General features: G+C 36.8%; 1 protein-coding gene and 1 pseudogene across 9 annotated transcripts in view; one reads left to right on the top strand and one right to left on the bottom strand.

Annotated features, from left to right (window-relative positions):
* The window catches only part of NCOA6 (nuclear receptor coactivator 6), a 98,131-nt gene that overhangs the window by 57,751 nt on the left and 18,615 nt on the right, over positions 1 to 21,765 (bottom strand). For 7 of the 9 annotated variants that reach the window (XR_003793078.1, XR_003793077.1, XM_029219961.1 and 4 more), the window contains exon 2: positions 1,270 to 1,375. The gene's annotated coding sequence lies outside the window, so the exon portion shown is untranslated. Of the gene's footprint in view, positions 1 to 1,269; positions 1,376 to 20,607; positions 20,686 to 21,765 lie in introns of all 9 variants that reach the window. The other 2 variants (XM_029219962.1, XM_029219964.1) reach the window with 2 other exon arrangements.
* LOC114893955 lies at positions 7,453 to 8,450 on the top strand (annotated as a pseudogene).

Here is a 21,765-nt window from a genome sequence, read left to right as displayed (position 1 = left end):
CAAATATAACAAAATGTTAATAATGGCTAATTATAGGTGATGAGTATACAGGTGTTCATTATATTTTTATTTGTACTATAAATTATAAATATTTGAAATTGATCATAATAGTTGTTTTTAAAAAAAAAAAAAAGGAAAAAGAGGACTTCCCTGGAGGTCCAGTGGTTAAGACTCCACGCTCTCAATGCAGGGGGCACGGGTTCAATCCCTGGTGGGGGAAGATCCCACATGCCATGTGGTGTGGCCAAAAAAAAAAAAAAGGGAAAAAGCAAGCATACCAGAAACATAGTACTGCTCCATGGTAAAACTCTGCCAGACATCAGGAATGCTAAGAAGCTTATCTATGAACATCTTCCAAATCACAGTATGTTTTAAAAATAAACATATTTGAACATATATATTTATAAATATATAAATTTATATATATCACATATATTTAATTACTTACACCAGTCTTTTCCAATTTAAATATATATTTTATATGTATATTTATATATATTCAGATTCCTATGTGAATAATGGTTAAAAGATTGTCACAGACTATTCAGATTATCTGCCATTTGAACAAAAAGACAAGATGCTTTATGCACCTCAGAAATCACAAATTCATATACCTACAGGGGTCAGGCACATAAAGTAAATAAGAGAAGAACACTGAACATTAAATGCATTTGCACATACTGTATGAATGGTTTGGGCAATAGGAAACTTGCATACCCATCTATGCTCAGCAGCTGCTACTCTGTTCCACTTTATTACTTCCTTTCTGGAGGGACAGAAGGTGTTTATACAGGCCCAGGACTAACATTCTGAATTTTAAGAATAGACTAAAATCCATATATTTAGTAAAATCTCCAAATTTTAAAATTGATTTATATTTCTGGAAAATACTCTGTGGGCCAAATGAAACTCACCACAGCTGCATATGGCCCACAGGCCATCAGTTTTCAATTTCTAATTAAATCATGACTCACAAGATTGACTGATAGAACACTAGGCCCCAGTAAACTACACTGGGTTTGGTGTAGTGCTGGAGAAGACCAGGTATTTAAAACACATTTAAGTCTTATGATGTGCCTCTTGGGAGGTCTATGGACTCCCTGAGAGAGAAAAGAAAACAAACAAAAAAAAAAGAGATCAAGGTCTTAATCCCAGAGAAACAGAAGACACTCAAACTCAGAGAATTTTTGCAATGTAACTTTGGTAGTGTCATTCCACTGCTTGGAATTAAGCTGAGCCATACTCACTCTCACATAAGGTTTCACTCACCAAAATGTCTTTCTTAATTTTTATCATTTATCCAGGTCATCTTCTAAGTCCAAACAAGCTGGCATTTTTAGGGCTTCTATTTTAAGGTAGCAGCCAAATAAAAACTCTAAAAAAAAAAAAAAAAAAAAAAGGAAAAATAAAAGTACAATATTATACAGAAATTACAGAGGTGACCCATCCTTGCATCAGAATGCAAATATCACAATTTATCAAGTCAACTTAGACATCTTCAGACAATGTTAAAATAGGGTTTTCATTAAATCTGCAAAGAATATTTTTTTTTCCTGAGATCTTAAAGCACTCATCACCAAGCAATTCAAAGAATACAGAAGCAAAACTAAGGGACATATACCAGAATCATGAAACTGGGACCCTAAGCCTTTGAGCCCTCCCTATACATTGATTTCTAAATCTGTCAAATTAGAACATTCTTTGACATAAATCGCAGCAATATCTTTTCAGATTCATCTCCTAGAGTAACGGAAATAAAAATAAACGAATGGAACCAAATTAAATTTAAAACCTTTTGCACAGCAAAGGAAACTGTAAACAAAAGACAACATACAGAATGGGAGAAAGTATTTGCAAACAATGTGACTGACAAAGGATTAATTTCCAAAATACAAAAACTCATACAACTCAATAACAAATAAACAAACAACCCAATCAAAAAATAGGCAGAAGATCTGAATTGGGCAATTGGGATTAACATGTATACATTTATGTGTATAAAATTGATGACTAATAAGAACCTGCAGTATAAAAAAACAAACAAAAAACAACTAATACTAAACTTTCTTTGGGTTATTTGTATGGAAATATGTTAATATAAATGTTTCAGACACTACATGAAATTTCTAAGAATCTTATATGTTCTGGTATAATGTTATAAGTCATAATTCTAGTTATTACTTTAAAATGTATATCTCAGAAATAACTAACTTTCCTTGTCAACTGCATTATTATGAACTTTCATCAAATCTTTAACTGTGGTCATTTTTAAGTCTTTTGTCATTTAGAGACAGTTCTGGGTATACTGTGATGCTTTTGCAAAAATGTTCCTATAAAAGGGTTTCAGGGCTTCCCTGGTGGTGCAGTGGTTGAGAGTCCGCCTGCTGATGCAGGGGACACGGGTTCGTGCCCCGGTCCGGGAAGATCCCACATGCCGTGGAGCGGCTGGGCCCGTGAGCCATGGCTGCTGAGCCTGTGCGTCCGGAGCCTGTGCTCCACAACGGGAGAGGCCGCAACAGTGAGAGGCCCACGTACCGCAAAAAAAAAAAAAAAAAAAAAAAGGGTTTCATCTTCAAGGAATTCATGCAAAAGACTCTGACAAGTACAGGTTTCTGGTAACTGACTATACTGCTGAACTGAATGAATAAGCATTTTCAGAACTCTAATGGAAAACTGATGAATTCATAAAAGTGCTAACAAAAGATCAAGATGAAAAAAATTAATTACGTGGGACTGAGTGAACTGAAGAGGATTATAATTTTTGTGACTTTCCGTTTGAATAAAAAAAAAATCCCACAAGGACTCAGAGACAAAAAATATACAAATCAATTTTCACTGCAAAGTAAAGGAGCTGTTACAGTGGAGGATTACTGGACTGAATGTCAATATTATGACATAGTATGAGTGTGTTTTGTGTTTGGTAATTGCAATCATTGTTGCTTTTGTTGTGGTCATCCATTTACAATGCTTGGTGTCAGTTTATTTATCTCTTGTAAAAATAAAATACAGCGTGTGTGTGAAAAGAAAGTGAAAAGAATATTGGGAAACAATATTCACAAATCATATAGACTTCAGTATAGCAATGATTATTTTAATTAACATGATTGATAATTTTCACTTTCAAAATTCAAAATTTTAATGTATGCAGTGTATGCAGTGTGACACTCAGCAGTGTATAAATTTCAAGGTTCAATAGATCTGGATTGTAATTACCAGCTAGCCAGTGAGCAGCTGAATCACTGCTTATCTGAAAGGCCTTAGATATATTGCTTAACCTCTCTGAGCCTCATATTTTTCATCTGTAAAATGGGAAGTAACAATCTCATGAGGGTGCTGTGAGGATTAAATGAGATATAGTTTGTGAAAACACCTAGCGGAGAGCTGAAAGAACAAAGGTCCAAAGGTCTTTTCATGTTTTCCTAAAACTTACTGAGGTAGAAGTCAACATTAAAAAGCTTACTCAATGAGAAATTGTTTGAAAAAATACAATTTATTGGGTTTTTTCTAGTTATAAAAGAATATATAATTTTTTATAGAGATCTTTAAAAATACAGAATATTTTTAAAGAATAAAATCAACTGTAATTCCAAAACTCAGATGATCACTACTGATATTTGGGTATATTTCCTTTCAAAACCATCTAGGTTTATATTTATAGAGTTTGTATCTTGTTTTTATTGTTTTAACTTCTCAGTTTGAATTGTTAAGTAGACAATCTAAAATTAAACATCTTGTTCTTTAAAAAAAAAAGGCAGAAGATCTAAATAGACATTTCTCCAAAGAAGACATACAGATGGCCAAAAAGCACATGAAAAAATGTTGAACATCACTTATTATTAGAGAAATGCAAATCAAAACTACCATGCAGTATCACCTCACTCTGGTCAGAATGGCCATCATCAAAAAGTCTACAAATAAATGCTGGAGAGGGTGTGGAGAAAAAGGAACCCTCCTACACTGTTGGTGGGAATGTAAATTGGTACAGCCACTATGGAGAACAGTATGGGTTCCTTAAAACTAGAGTTATCTGCAATCCCACTGCTGGGCATATATCCAGACAAAACTGTAATTTGAAATGATACATGCACCCCAATATTCACTGCAGCGCTATTTACAATAGCCAAGACATGGAAGCAACCTAAATGTGCATCAACAGATGAATGGACAAAGAAGATGTGGTGTGTCTGTGTGTGTGTATATTTACATACATACACATATACCCACACAGTGGAATACTACTCAGCCATAAAAAAGAATGAAATAATGCCACCTGCAGCTACATGGATGGACCTAGAGATTATCTGAAGTAAGCCAGACAGAGAAAAGACCAATATCATATGATATTGCTTACATGTGGAATCTAAAAAAAAAAAAAAAAAAGATACAAATGAATTTATTTACAAAGAAAGAGATTCATAGACATAGAAAACAAACTTATGGTTACCAAAGGGGGAAGGAGAGGAGGGATAAATTAGGAGTTTGGGATTAACGTATACACACCGCTATATATATTGCAAAATAGATAACCAACAAAGACCTACAAAGACAGGGAACTGTACTCAATATTTTGTAATAACCTATAAGGGAAAAGAATCTGAAACAGAACATATATATATATATATATATGAATCACTGTGCTGTGAAACTAACACAACATAGTAAATCAACTATACTTCAATTAAAAAATATATAAGTATATATATATAAAAGCCTAAAATAAATAAATAAATCTGTCAAATTAAAATGAATTAACATCATGGCACACTGTTCGCAAATGCTTGGAGACAAAATAAAAATATTTTGTACATACACTAAATACAAAACCTACTTCTAACAGAATTTCAAATTTTGTATTTAAACTCCATAAAGATATTCCACAGATTTTAGTTTTTTCCTATTTTATCTAAAATAGTTATACATTTTTTTTCATTAAATTTTCAGTTCAGGTTCTAAAGTATTCTTTATTGTGCACATAGAAATTGCATAATTTCGGCATGCATCAGAAAAAATTTCCCTCTTAATAAGAAAATATCAGTCTACAATGCCTTTAACTGGACTGCTATAGTTTTACATTATTGCCAAATATTGATTTTATAATCTCAAAATTTTAGATGGATATATGTACTAGGTATTAATAAATAATTATTAGAGAAATACCCATCTCTTAACTATTTTTTAATTCAAGAAAAAACCAGTTTTTAAGTCTCCAAAGGAACATTAATAAAAATTAACCTTTAAGAAAGGCCATAAAGAGGCTTCCCTGGTGGTGCAGTGGTTAAGAATCTGCCTGACAATGCAGGGGACATGGGTTCAATCCCTGACCCGGGAGGATCCCACATTCCACGAAGCAACTAAGCCCACGTGCCCCTAGAGCCTGTGCTCTGCAACAAGAGAAGCCAAAACAATGAGAAGCCCACACACCACAGCGAACAGTAGCCCCCTCTCACTGCAACTAGAGAAAGTCTGTGCACCGCAAGGAAGACCCAACACAGCCCAAAAAAAAAAAAAAGCCATAAAGAAAATCTCAATAAATCAAAATGTAACAACAGAACAGCCAAAAACTCTGGTGACAATGCACCAAAATTATAAATATAAAATAAAATAAACAGACCTATCACAAGTAATTAAATTGCAACCATAATTAAAAATCTTCCAACAAACAAAAGTCCAGGACCAGATGGCTTCACAGGTGAATTCTGTCAAACATTTAGAGAAGAGCTAACACCCATCCATCTCAAACTCTTCCAAAAAATTGCAGAGGGAGAAACACTCCCAAATTCATTCTACGAAGCCACCATCACCCTGATACCAAAACCAGAAAAAAATATCACAAAAAAAGAACATTATAGACAAATATCACTGATGAACACAGATGCAAAAATTGAACAAAATACTAGCAAACAGAATTCAACAGCACATCAAAAGGATCATACACCATGATCAAGTGGGATTTATCCCAGGGATGCAAGGATTCAATATATGCAAAACAATCAATGTGATACACCACATTAACAAATTAAGGAATAAAAACCATATGATCATCTCAATAGATGCAGGAAAAGCTTTTGACAAAATTCAACACCCATTTATGATAAAAACTCTCCAGAAAAGGGGCACAGAGGGAACCTACCTCAACATAATAAAGGCCATATATGACAAATCCACAGCAAGCATCATACTCAATGTTGAAAAACTGAAAGCATTTCCACTAGGATCAGGAACAAGACAAGGATGTCCACTCTCGCCACTCTTATTCAACATAGTTTTGGAAATCCTAGCCATGGCAGTCAGAGAAGAAAAAGAAATAAAAGGAATACAAATTGGAAAAGAAGAAGTAAAGCTGTCACTGTTTGCCAATGACATGATACTATACATAGAAAATCCTAAAGATGCCACCAGAAAACTACTAGAACTAATCAATGAATCTGGTAAGGTTGCAGGATACAAAATTAATACACAGAAATCTCTGGCATTTCTATACACCAACAACAAAAAATCAGAAAGAGAAATTAAGGAAACACTCCCATTTACCACTGCAACAAAAATAATAAAATGCCTAGAAATAAACCTGTCTAAGGGGGAGAAAAATTTATACTCAGAAAACTATAAAACACTGATGAAAGAAATCAAAGATGACATAAACAGATGGAGAAATATACCATATTCTTGGATCAGAAGAATCAATATTGTGAAAATGACTATACTACCCAAAGCAATCTACAGATTCAATGCAATCCCTATGAAACTACCAATGGCATTCTTCACAGGATTAGAACAAAAAATATTACAATTCGTATGGAAACACAAAAGACTCCGAATAGCCAAAGCAGTCTTGAGAAAGAAAAACGGAGTTGAAGGAATCAGGCTTCCCAACTTCAAACTACACCACAAAGCTACAGTAATCAAGACAGTATGGTACTGTCACAAAAACAGAAATATAGATCAACAGTACATGATAGAATGCCCACAGATAAACCCACACACATATGGGAACCTAATTTATGACAAAGAAGGCAAGAATATACAATGGAGAAAAGACAGCCTCTTCAATAAGTGGTGCTGGGAAAACTGGACAGCTACATGTGAAAGAATGAAATTAGAACACTCCCTAACACCATACACAAAAATAAACTCCAAATGGATTAAAGACTTAAATGTAAGACCAGACACTGCAAAACTTTTAGAGGAAAACATAGGAAAAACACTCTGACATAAACCACAGCAAGATCTTTTTTGACCTACCTCCTAGAATAACGGAAATAAAAACAAAAATAAACAAATGGACCTAATTAAACTTATAAGTTTTTGAACAGCAAAGGAAACCATAAACAAGCCAAAAAGACAACCCTCCGAATGGGAGAAAATATTTGCAAATGAAGCAACAAAGGATTAATCTCCAAAATATACAAACAGCTCATGGAGCTCAATATCAAAAAAACAAACAATCCAGTTAAAACATGGGCGAAAGACCTAAACAGACATTTCACCGAGGAAGACATACAGATGGCCAAGAGGCACAAGAAAAGATGCTCAACATCACCAATTATTAAAGAAATGCAAATCAAAACTACAATGAGGCCATAGCCTGATCGAGAGGATAAGAAGATGTCTTCCGTGAGGCCATGACAGAGGGAGGGAAAGAGGACGCCTCGCCATTTTGAAAACAAAATCTCGACTCGGGACCTATTGCGGCAGGGGCGGAGCGACAATTCTCGCGCTCGGACCAGCTGCAGCTGCTCAGTCACATTTCCGTCCCCGCCCCCGACAAACTGCAGAACGATCTGTCATGGTAGCCGGGATGTTAGGTTTGTGCAGCCGCCACCTTTTGGCTGTGGTGGCGAGGCAAGGGCTCCCGGCTGCCCGTGTTCGCTGGGAATCCAGCTCCTCCAGGGCTGTGATCGCCCCGTCCGCTGTGGCGGGAAAGCGGCTGCCGGAACCGACTTTACACTGGCAGGAGGACCCAGATCCCGAGGACGAAAACCTCTACGAGAAGAACCCAGACTCCCACGGTTATGACAGGGACCCTGCTGTGGACCTCTGGAACATGCGGGTTGTCTTCTTCTTTGGCTTCTCCATCATCTTGGTCCTTGGCAGCACCTTTGTGGCTTATCTGCCTGACTACAGGATGCAGGAGTGGGCCCGCCGGGAAGCTGAGAGGCTTGTAAAATACCGAGAGGCCAATGGCCTCCCCATCATGGACTCCAACTGCTTCGACCCCAGCAAGATCCAGCTGCCAGAGGATGAGGACTGACCGGTTACTGAAAGGGGCTTAAGAAGCACTACCTTCTCGACCCCATGTCTGCCATTCTGCCCTCTCTTCAGAGCACCTAATTAAAGGGACTGAAACTGTGAAAAAAAAAAAAAAAACTACAATGAGGTATCACCTCATGCCATACAGAATGGCCATTATCAAAAAAGCTATAAACAATAAATGCTGGAAAGGATGTGGTGAAAAGGGAACCCTCCTGCACTGTTGGTGGGAATGTAAATTGATACAGCCACTGTGGAGAACAGTATGGAGGTTCCTTAAAAAACTAAAAATAGAACTACCATATGACCCAGCAATCCCACTACTGGGTATATACCCTGAGAAAACCATAATTCAAAAAGAGACATGCACCCCAATGTTCACTGCAGCACTATTTACAATAGACAGGACATGGAAGCAACCTAAATGTCCACTGACAGATGAATGGATAAAGAAGATGTAGCACATATATACAATGGAGTATTACTCAGCCATAAAAAGAAACGAAATTGAGTTGTTTGTAGTGATGTGGATGGATCTAGAGTCTGTCATACAGTCAAGTAAGTCAGAAAAACAAATATTGTATGCTAACGCATATATATGGAATCTAAAAAAAAAAATGGTACTGATGAACCTAGTTGCAGGGCAGGAATAAAGAGGTAGACATAGAGAATGGACTTGATGACATGGGGTGGGAGGGCGAAGCTGGGGCGAAGTGAGAGTAGCATCAGCATATATACACTACCAAATGTAAAATAGTTGGCTGATGGGAAGCAGAAGCATAGCACAGGGAGATCGGTTTGGTGCTTTGCGATGACCTAGAGGGGTGGGATAGGGAGGATGGGAGGGAGGCTCAAGTGGGAGGGGATATGGGGACATGTGTATGCATATGGCTGATTCACTTTGTTGTACAACAGAAACTAACACAGTATTGTGAAGCAATTATAAATAAATAAAATTATAAATAAAGCAATTATAAATAAATAAAGAGCTATTAAAAAAACAACAACAAAAAAACAACCCATACCCCCAGGTAGGCAACCCACAAAGGACAAGATAATCACAATTGCATAGGTTCTCCCCCAGGAGCGAGGGGTTAAAGAACCACATCAGGATCCCCCGCCCAGGGATTCTGCACCGGGAAGATGAGCCCCCAGAATACCTGGCTTTGAAGGCCAGCAGGGCTTATGTACAGAAGAACTGGAAAGCTATAGGAAACAGAGACTCTGGTCTTAAAGGGTGCATGCCAAATCTCACATGCTCTCCAAGCACAGAGGCAGTAACTTGAAAGAAGCCTGAGTCAGAACCACTTGCTAATCTTGGACAGCCTCCTGGAGAAGTAGGCATCAACTGGGGCACCACCTGGGGACACAGACATTGGCAGCAGCCATATGGGGGAGTTTGTTTTACCATGAGGACACTGGTGCTGGCAAGAGCCATTTTGGAGTACTCCCTCTAGCCTACTAGTGCCAGGGGCTTCCCCACCCACCAGCGGGCCAACACCAGCCTCAGCCCCCTAGGGATCTGGCCCTCCCACTCATGGGCCAACACCAGCCCAGAGACCCCTAGGGCCCTGTAGCCAGTTGCACCAGGACCCAGCCCCACCACCAGTGGGTTGGCAGCCACCCCATGAGGCAGGACCTGGCAGCCAACTAGGCTGGGAGCCAGCCCTGCCTACCAGCATGTCCACAGTACTTGGCCCCACCACAAAAGAATGACCCACACAGCCCACACAGTGGGCACCCCAAGAGTATATAGCTCTAGCGACCAGAGGGTAGTATGCTGCTGGGCCCCACAGGACATCTCCTACATAAGGCCATGTCTCCAAAATTGGGAAATGTAACTGACCTACCTAATACATAGAAATAAACGGAAGTTTAGGCAAAACAAGGAGATAGATGAATATGTTCCAAACAAAGGAACAAGACAAAACCAAAGAAGAAGAACTAAACCAAGTGGAGATATGCAATCTACTGACAAAGAGTGCAAGGTAATTATCATAAGATACTCAACAAACATGGGAGAATGAATTAACAAAGTGAGAAATTTAACAGAGTCAGAAAATATAAAGAACCAAACAGAGCTGAAGGACACAATAACTGAAAAAATACACCAGTCGTAATCAACAGCAGATTAGATGATACAGAGGAATGGATGAGCAAACTGGAAGTCAGAGTAGTGGAAATTATACAAGCTGAACAGAAAAAAGAATTTAGAAAAATGAGGTTAGCTTGAGAGACCTCTGGGAAAACTTAAAGCATATTAACATTTGCAGTTTAGAGGCCCAAGAAGGAGAAGACAGAAAGGGGTAGAGAATTTATTTGAAAAATAATAGTTGAAAACTTCCCTAACCTGGGAAAGGACACAGACATCCACATCTAGAAGTACAGAGAGTCCCAAACAAGATGAACCCAAAGAGGTCCACACCAAGACAAATTATAATTAAAACGTCAAAAATTAAAGATAAAGAGAGAATCTTAAAAGCAGCAAGAGTCGGGAGTTCCCTGGTCGTCTAGTGGTTAGGATTTGGCTCTTTCACTGCCGTGGCCAGGGTTCAATTCCTGGTTGGGGAACTGAGATTTCACAAGCCACACTGCATGGCCAAAAAAAGAAAAAAAAGCAGCAAGAGAAAAATCAATTAGTTACATACAAAGGAACCCTCATAGGACCATGAGCTGACTTTTCAGCAGAAACTATACAGGACAGAAGCAAGTGGCACGATATAATCAAAGTGATGAAAGGAAAAAAAACCCTACAATCAAGAATAGTCTACCCAGCAAGGCTATCATTCAGATTTGAAGGAGAGATAAACAGCTTTGCAGATAAGCAAAGGCTAAAAGTTTAGCACCAGTAAACTGGCTTTACAAGAAATGTTAAAAGGACTTCTCTAAAAGGAAAAGAAAAGACCACAACTAGAAATATCAAAATTATGGGGAATTCCCTGACGATCCAGTGGTTAGGACTCCACGCCTCCACTGCAGAATGCACGGGTTCGATCCCTGGTCAGCAAACTAATAAGATCCCACAAGCTGTGTGGCGTGGCAAAAAAACAAAACAACAACAACAAAACCCCCTCATTTATAAAGGAAAACAACAGTAAAGATAGATCAACCACTTATAAAGCTAGTATGAAGGTTAAAAGGTAATAGTAGTAAAATCATCTCTATCCACAATAAGTAGTTAAGGGATACACAAAACAAAAAGAGGTAAAATATGATGCCAAAACATTAAACGTGGTTGTGGAGGGAGTAAAAGTGCAGGGTTGTTAGAATGTGTTTAAACTTAAAATAATGCACACGCACATATATAGCTGTGTATGAACCTCATGATAACCATAAAACAAAAATCTATAATATACACATACAAAATAGAAAGGAATCCAAACATAACACTAAAGATAGTCATCAAATCACAAGGGAAGAGAGCAAAATAAAGAAGGAACTAAAAAGAACTATAGAAACAACCAGAAAACAATTAACAAAATGGCGTAAGTACAAACTATTAATGATTAAATGTAAATGGACTAAATGCTCAAAAGACAACGAGTGGTTGAATAGATACAAAAACAACACCCGTATACATACTACCTACAAGAGACTCACAATCTAAAGACACACACAGACTGAACATGAGGGGACGAAATAAGGTATTCCTTGCAAATGGAAACAAAAAGAAAGCTGGGGTAGCAATACTTGTATCAAACAAAATAGACTTTAAAACAAAGACTAACCAAGACTATTTTAAACCTTGGCTCTTTGATTTCAATGTTACCATATTTCCCTGAGAAACTGGAACTCAACTGGTATAAGATCTTTAACTCTTCCTTCTTCCATTAGTAGCTATTCTCCACGCTCTTCTCTCATCTTCCTTCTTTCAAAAAGTTAACATCAAGCTGGGAGCTAAAATGGAGGCTACCTAACAATGCCTGGTTCATCTCTATCATCACCTCCACCGTAATTTTTCATTGATATACTTAAGGAAACACTAAGAGTCAAAGTTATCAACAGCACTGGAAACTAAGACTGCTGCTCAAAGAACTGTTGGACTCATAGATGACTTTTCTGCCAAACAGCAGGCAGGAATGGGGCTTTAGATAGAGTAGAGCCAGCAGGAAGGTAACAGATTTTTAACTAACCTCCTCCAACTACCTGCTCCAAAACAGCTTTCTCCAAAGGCAGCAATGGCAGTGGTAAGTCACATCACCCTACTGTGAGAGACTCACTTAGTATGGTCAGGGCTATTACATGCCCACAGCCTTCCTTCTCTACTTCAGATTCTATAACATACAAAGTAGTATATACACCCTGAGATTTGAAAGCAATTGCAGGAAGGGCTGAGAGAGCAAAAGCCCTGGGAGCATTACATTCTGGAAATCACAGTTATTTGCAGCCTAGGCTTCAAATGATCAAAAAACAAACCCTCTTTTCCAAAGTCAAATTACCACGTCAGAGGACGGGCTTTCCCCTACTCAATCCAGCAGGAAACAAATAAATGACTGCTGGACACTAGAAAGTATTCAGAAACTATGTGCATCAGTTAGTCCTTTAGTTTAACATCTGATAGGAGAATTCCTACAGCTACCAAATAGCCAATGAAGGAAACTGTCTACCCTATTTGGCACATACTAGACCTGTATACCCCTCTCCTTATTCAAGGAAGAATAATTGAGGGGAGAGATAGAAAAACATTCTGTAACATAAAAGAAGAGAAACTCTGCATCTGTAATTCAGAAAATGAATATATAAGGAGCAACAGGTTAAATTTTAGAAATCAACTACATTACTCTCAACAAATTTGATAAAACACACTGAAGTAAGAGTTCGAAGTTCACAGGCAGAAATGAAAAGAACTAGTTGAGATGCAGGCAGAAATAAGACAGGGGGAAAAGAAAGGTAAAAACTACAAATATTCTGTAACAGAATTCAAATCTTAACTAGAAAAAGTAAAGAGCAGAATACTTAATTAGAAATGTGGAGACAACAAATTTGAGAAATTCTTCCAGAATGGAGAAGGAAAGGACAAAGTAATGAAAAGTATGAGAGGATTGACAAGGAGAGAAGAGAGAAATAAACTTCAAATAATTTGTTATCCCTGAAACAAATGGACAGAAATAATAATCAAAGATTTTTTAAAAAGGAAATGTAAGCTTTCCTGAGTCAGAGAATCTTCTGCATCTCCAGCTCTAAAGAGCTTACAAAAGACCAGGCAAAATTACTAAAAAGATAGTGACAACTGGATTTGTTCTAGTGAAATTTTCAGATTTCAAGGATAAAGAAAATGCCCCAAATCACTCAAGAAGGAAAAAACAAGTCATACATAGAGGACCAAAATTCGGTCTGGCCACAGATTTTTGCTTTGCAAGACCACAAGATAATGGCAAAATATTAAAGAATTAATAGTGGAAAAAATAATGTGACCTAATAATCCTGCTCCCTCCCCCACCAAGTTGTCATTCAGTGTGAAATCAATATAATAATACTTTCAGATGTATATCAATCATGTACTTTTCACAAAAATATTATCTTAATAATAATTAACCAAAAACAAAGACCTTGAGAATAGGAAGCAAGAAATGAAATCAGTTAAACATAGGGCTAAGTCTAAATAACTGTTACAAATGATTAGCACCAAATGTTATTTTTTAAAAATGATTATTCAAAAGGAAGGTAAGGTACAAAATAGAGATGAACTATTATCAGTCACCATCATCTTCATTTGAGTACTATGAACAATTTTGCTAAAATGCTCTGTCATTAATTTAATGGGTTACCCCTCCCCTCCCCATTAAACGATAGAGTTTTAGACTAGGTCAAGGAACACTGGTCTATTCTAGATACCTCATACAATAAGAACCATAAAATAAGTGGCCTTTTGTGACTGGCTTCTTTCACTTAGCTTCATTTCTCCAAGGTGTTGTAGCAAGTAACAGTACTTCATTTTTTAAATTACCAAATAATATCCCTTTGTATGGAAATACCATATTCATTCATTCATTCATTCATCAGTTAATAGACATTTGGGTTGTTTCCACCATTCACTATTATGAATAATGCTGCTATGAATATTTGTGTACAAGTTTTGGTGTGGAGATATGTTTTCATTTCTCTTGGGTGTATATATATACCTAGAAGTGAAATTGCTGGGTTATATGTTATCTCTATACTTAACCTTTCGAGGAATTGCCAGACTGTTTTCCAAAGGAGTTACACCATTTTCCATTCCCATCAGCAGTATACAAGGGTTCCAATTTCTCCTCATCCTCACCAACATTTGTTATCCTTCTGATTATAGCCATCCTAGTGGGTGTGAAATTGTATCTCATTGTGGTTTTGACTTGCATTTCCCTGATGGCTAAAGGTGTTGAGCATATTTTCATGTTTACTGGCCACTGGCATAATTTCTTTGGGGAAATATCTATTCAAATCCTTTGCCAATTTTTAAATTAGGATGTTTGTCTTTTTATTACTGAATTGTAAGAGTTCTTGATAAATTTTAGATATAAATTCCTTTTCAGATATATGATTTACAAATATTGTCTTCCGTTTTGTGGGTTGCTGTAGGTGACTTTTCTTTTTATTTAGTTCTCTTCTGATTGTTCATTAATGGATGTTGTGTCATATTTCTTTACAGGAGATGACTTTGTTTTGTAGTTGGGACAAACTGGTTGAGTATTTGGAAAAAATTTTATAAGTTCTCACTTCAGGACTTCCCTGGTGATCCAGTGGTTAAGACTCTGTGCTTCCACTGCAGGGGGCACAGGTTCGATCCCTGGCTGGGGAAGTTCCGCATGCTGCCACGATGCAACCAAAAAAAAAAAAAAGAATTCTCACTTCATAATTGTCCTAGTCTGTCCGAGCTGCTATAACAAAATTCCATAAACTGGATGGCTTATAAACAACAGAAATTTACTTCTCATAGTTCTGGAAGCTGAGAGGTCCAAGATCACTGTGCCAGCGTGGTTGGGTTACAATCTGCCAACTTCTTGCAGTGTCCTCACGTGGTGGAAGGGGCTAGGGAGCTCTGTGTGATCTCTCTTATAAGACCACTAATCCCATTCATGACTGCATGAGGGCTCCACCCTCATGACCTAAGCACCTCCCAAGAGGCCCACCTTCTAATACCATCATATTGGGCATTATGATTTTGAAATATGAATTTGGGGGGAACACAAACATTCAGACCTTATCAACAATGTATACTAAAAAATTCTGACTAAAAAGTTATTAAATGCAGGGACTTCTCTGGCAGGCCACTGGTTAAGACTCTGTGCTTCCACTGCAGGGGACGTGGATTTGATCCCTGGTCCGGGAACTATGATCCCACATGCCGCGTGGTGCGGCCAAAAAAAAGAAAAGCTTAAGTTAAATATAAAAAATAAAATCATAAAACTACAATCACAGGCTGGTTATATATTCATATATAGTATATTTATCATTTCACGGACTGACTGAAGAGCTAAAGCAAAATATAGATTTTATCATATAATTTATTATTTTTAAAATTTTGCAGGACAAAGTACACAAGAGTAAAAAGGCAAAATACAATTTGGGAATTATATTTGTAAATAACAAAAGGTTAATAAACTTAACATTAAAGTACTCTTAAAAATTAAGGAAAACATTAACATCCCAACAGAAAAATTGGCCCCCCAAATGGAAAATTTATAAAATTAGAAATAAAAATCATCAATAAATATATGAAAAGTTTTTTCATTTCATAAGTAATCAAAAAAAAGCAGATGAAATATGCCTTTCTTCCAACATCAAATGGCAAATATTTTTAAAATGAAATACTCAAATGTGGCAAAGGTACAGTGAAATAGATTAACATTCATATTTTGCTTATACATGTTCATTCTCCTTAACATCATAACTAATCCTAACCTCTAGGAATCTAACTCAATAAATAATGAGAGATGTGGTTAAAGATTTATATTTGAAGGTGTTTATCAAAATATTAATAATAGTGAAAAACTGGAAGCTAGCTCAAGGCTCTACAGCAGAAGTGGTTAATCAATTTAAATGTACTCAAATACTGCTTCTCCATTAAAATTCATGTTTTCAGGAATACTTAACATCAAGGGAAATGTTCACATTTTAAATATAAGAAGTATATAAAACTGATTCATTATTTCAATTTTCTTAATGTTGGTACACATGTTGGGAAAAAGACAAAGGAAACTCAATAATAAGACAAACAACCCAATAAAAAATGGGCAGAAGATTTGAACAGATACATTACAATAAGCACACAAAAAGATGTTCAACATCATTGATCATCAGGAGAATGCAAATTAAAGCTACACCTGCTATAATGGCTGAAATTAAAAAGAATGATAATATCAAATGTTGACAAAGATGCAGAGCAACTGAAACTCTCATATGGTGGGAATGTAAAAAGGTACAAACAATTTGGCAGTTTAAAGTTATAAAGTTTCTTATCAGAAGACTCAGCAATCTCACTCTTAGGTATTTACCCCAAATAAATGAAAACATGTCTACACAAAGACTTGCCTATAAAAATTAATAGCAACTTTATCTACAATAGCCTCAACTGAAAGTAAACGAAACAAATCAAATGTCTATCAGTTAGCAAATGGATAAACTGAAGTATATCCCTACAATAGAATACTGCCAAATAATAAACAGGATCAACTACTGAAAGGATTCTCAACCAGTGCAGGGAGGGGATTTTGTCCCCTATTGGACATTTGGCAACGTCTGGAGACATTTCTGATTCTTAGAAATAGGGAGGGGAGTGCTAATAGCTTCTAGTGGACAATGGTCAGGAATACTGCTAAATAACCCACAATGCACAGGACAATCTCCAAGACAATTATCCTGTCCAAAATGTCCACAGTGCCAAGTCTGAAGAACTCTGAACTGCTGATACATGCAACAACATGAATGAATCTCAAAAACTTCATGGTGATCAAAAGAATATTTCTATGATATTCTAGAACAGGCAAAACCAACCTACAGTAACAGACATCAGATGGGTACTTGCCTGAGACTGGGGTGGGGACTGATTGCACAGGGATGAGGTACCTTTGGAGTGAAAATGGTCTATATCTTGATTGTGGGGATATATACATCTGTTCCAATGAAAACTGTACACATAAAATTAGTGCATCTTACTGTATGTAAATTTTAGATATAAGATTAGTAAAAAATAAATTGTGGAAGCTGGGTGAAAGGTACATGGGGGTTCATGATAGTATTCTCCTTTCATATCTGTCTCAATTTCCACGACAAAATGTTTTTTTAAAAAATACACATGTATATAAACACTAAATGATACAGGGAGAGGCCTTAATTGAATCTTTAAACACACACAGGCACGCACACACACACACAAAACCCACTCAAGATTAAAATCTCATTGTGAGAATGATCTTTGTGTTATGTATCTGCTCTTGAAGGGGAAAGAAGCTGATGTGAAAGACAGAAGGAAGAAAGAGATATAGTTTGATACAGGGAAGGTAAAGAAAATTTCACAAACTACTCCTCACCACCACCACTCTTTTTAATGTCCCATTTAGTCCCAGCCTGGCACTAAGCCATGTCTTCTGTGGTAGACAGACTTCTAATATGGCCACCAATTATCCCAGCCTCCTGGTATTCATGCCCTCATGTAATCTCCCCTGCCCCCTCTTCCCCCTGAGGGATGGCCTAGTGACTTATTTCTAACCAAAAAAATACAGCAAAAGTGATGGGACAGCACGTCCATGATTAGGTTATAAAAGAATGAGACTTCCATCTCCCTAGGAGACTCTACTGCTTTCTCAGCTTGCCATGTTGGAGAGGCTACAAGGCAAGAAACTGACAACCAGTAGCCAGTGAGAAACCAAGGCCTTAAATCCAACATCCCTTGAGAAAGTTAATTCTGCCAACAACCAAGTAAACTTAGAGGAAATCCGTCTTCAGTCAATCACTGAGATGAGGCTCCAGTCCTGGCTGACACCTTGACTGCTGCCTGTAAGAGACCCTGAAACAGAGGGCCCACCTAAGCCAGATTCCTGACCCATGGAAACTGTGCCCTAATAAATGTGTGTTGTTTTAAGCTGCTAAATCTGTGGTAATTTGTTATGCAACAATAGATAACTAATGCACCCTCCCTGGAAATCCTGCTGAACATTCACTTCTTTTTAAATTATTTGGCAGTTTCTTAACAAGTTAGATATACCATACAACCTAGCAGTACAACTGTTAGGGATTTACTCCAGAATAAGCGAAAATATATCTATACAATGATTTGCACAAAAATGCTTACAGTAGCTTTATTCACAATCATCAAATACTGGAAACAACTCAACTGTCTATCACAGGTGAACAGATAAGCATGGTATACCCATACAACAAAACACTACTCACTCAAAAGGAATGAACCACTGACACATGCAACAACATGGATAAATATCAAAATCATTCTGTTGAAAAATAAAATAAAATAAAATATTTAGACTAATGTTGGCCCACTATAAAAGCTCAATAAACACCAGCTATAATAAAAAAAAGAAAAAAGAAATTTAGAGCCATATCCGGCATGTATTAAATGCTCAATAAATGTTAGTCATTTTCATTAAAAAAAATCATTCTGCTGAGTGAAAGAAGCTAGACTCATAACAGAACATAATGTATCAATGCATTTACATAAAGTTCTGGAAAATGCAAAGCAATATATAGGTGGAGGGGCTAGGAGGGACAGACTGCAGGGAATATAAGGAATTTCTTAGGAAGATGGAAATTTTCTATATCTTGGTTGTGACAGGTGTTTCATAATAAATACTGTAAACTAATAAGAACATCTGTCAAAATTCACTGAAACATGTTTCACTGTTAAATGGTGCAGTTTACTGTATGTAAATTATACCTGATTAAGTTGACCAAAAAAAAAAAAATAATAATAACCTTCTTTGTCAAGTCTTCTTTAACTACGTCTAATGCAGCTGATTCCATTGTTCTACCTTAGCCCCCATACAACACTCTATATTTAAATTATTCAAACTACCGAGAATCTGGAGTGTCTTGAATTCTACAGTAGCTAAAAGTTACAGAACACTATTATGTGCAAGGCCCTGTTCTAAGCACTTTGTATTATTAACTCAATTAGTTCCCCCCAAAACCGCATGTAATAGATTCTATTACCCCCATTGTACAAATGAGGACACTGAGGTATTAGAGAAGTAACTTGTTTAAGGTTTTACAGCTAGTAAGTGACAGAGCTGTGACTGGAGCCCAGTCAATTAGTCATAGAGGCTGGGCTCTTCACTACCACCACCCCCCCACTCTATACCTCAGACCACTCGAGTATTAGGTAAAAGCATACTCTCAGCTCACTAGAGACTAATAGGTTCATCCACTCATTCAACAAATATTTAAGCATATAGCACATGTCAGTTATTGTTCTAAATGCTAAAGATATAATGGTGAAAAAAATACAGACATGGTACCTGCTTTTACAGAGCTTTCATTCTAGTAAGAATTTAGGTTTAAAGTACAGGATTCTAAAACAAAATATTTATCCCTTATTTATATATTTATCCAAATATTTAGGCAAAAAAATTCACAAGGTGCGTAGTGGCCAGATCTGCTTTAACTAGCTAAAACGGTGATTCCCAAACTTGGCGGCACTTTAGAATCACCTTGGGATCTTTTAAAAATTCCCAGGCCATACCCCCACAATCTAGGGTGGGGGGTGGTGGTAGGGAGGGGGAACAAAGACATCAGTACTTTGCAAAGCTCCAAAGGTGATTCCAATGTAAAGACAAGTTTGGGAAATCACTAAGCTTGAGTTTTTATCGGTCTGAATAATGATAAAGTTCATTCATGGTGATGCAGACAGAGATAAAACAAAAGAAAACAAACAAACAAAACCCATATATACTTGCCCTTCCCTTAACCAGAGATATGCAAGGTGAAGGTAGCTTTGTTTTACCCCAATGTTATGAATTCTGAGAACATTAGAAAGAGGGCCATATAATTATTTTCCTGCTTGGATTTATCCGTGCCTCCATCACCCACCAGAATCATAGACAACTGAGATATTCACCTTTTCATCTTTTCCTGGTACTTTCCATGGAACCAATAAAGAATTCTGCCATATCATATATATTCAACATAACTGATAAAGATATAACAACTGCTTTTATATTAAGCAGATCTTATTTAATTCAGTCACTTTGGGTCCAATCCACATGCCAAATGCAGCTTGCCAAAGTAAAATACCCTGTGGACACTGAGGTCAAAATGGCTTCTTTTTTAAAAAAAAGTCTACTTCCTAATTCAATTCTTTGTTTAGGTTGAATCCAAGTCTTTTGTAACTCGAACTTGCATTTGTGTACTACAGAATCAACAGACCTGTTTAAGAACTCTCTGACCACTCTCAGAAAAGATAGTCAGAAGTTGAGTAGGACCCCTCTCCATTCCATCCAGGACCTAGACAGAAAGGAAAAAGGGCAAAGAGGAAGAAGAAAAACATCAGAAGACTTAATATATAATCCCAATAAACCTATTCAAAGCAAATTTTTGTGACTGGCCAAATTCCTTCTATCACTGTTTCTGTTAATTTCACTCTAGAAAGAGTTGTGAAAGACATGAGATTACCTACAGCCTCAAGTCCAGTGATTTCTTTTAAAGGAAAGCTTATCATAATCACCAAGGAAGCTTTTTCAAAATACAACAGCAGTGGTCATACAAGTATGTTCTTTTTATAATTCATTATCCTTATGATTTGTGCACTTTGCATTATGTGTGTTATACTTCAAGTAACAAATATCGAAAACCAGATACATTTGTCCTGGGCAGAACCCCTGAAGAATTCTAATTAAGAAGGTAGCAGAAAACAGTCCCACAGAGGTTAGTAAACCTCTTTTACATGATTTGCCCTAGTTACATGATTTGCCCTAGGTCACATATGTCGTTAGCTACAGACTTAGTCCTTCTTGTCATTTTCCTACTCTTTCTGTTGTAAAACTGTAAATATGCTAATAATATTAAACTTTTAAATTTAACATTTACTCTCCTTATTTTCTGAAAAAAAATTTTATTACATACGACTACTGCAAAAAACAAACAAGTAAACAAATAAATGGAAAACACAGATGTCCTGGGTTCACAACTGTGCACCATCGCAGCTGTTGCACCACCCATATAAGGAAATTAAATAAAGTCTAATGCTCATCCAATGATTTCCTAACTGCAGTATCCATTTTTTATGCTTCAATACAAATGTCAAATGATTAGTAGTAAAATTAACTGAATAAATCTTGAGAACAGACTAGCATTATTTATAATAATGAAACACAGGTTGACAGAAAGGAAAAAGAGCCAGGCTGAGCATGGCAGGATGAGTGTGCCCCAAGTTCTAGTTGTGACCTTCTCATAAAGTTGTATGATTTGGAGCAGGGTACAATCTCTCTGCGCCTAAGACACCTAAATTATAAAATGAGAGGATGGATCACTAAGCTAGAGCTAAAGAGAATCACAGGTTCCTTCTAGATTTAAGAAAACTCAAAG

Source organism: Monodon monoceros, unplaced genomic scaffold (genome assembly GCF_005190385.1).
Source record: "Monodon monoceros isolate NGI ecotype Baffin Bay Population unplaced genomic scaffold, NGI_Narwhal_1 Super_Scaffold_13, whole genome shotgun sequence".
NCBI classification, from domain to species: Eukaryota; Metazoa; Chordata; class Mammalia; order Artiodactyla; family Monodontidae; genus Monodon; species Monodon monoceros.
This window is presented reverse-complemented; position numbering and strand designations above follow the sequence as displayed.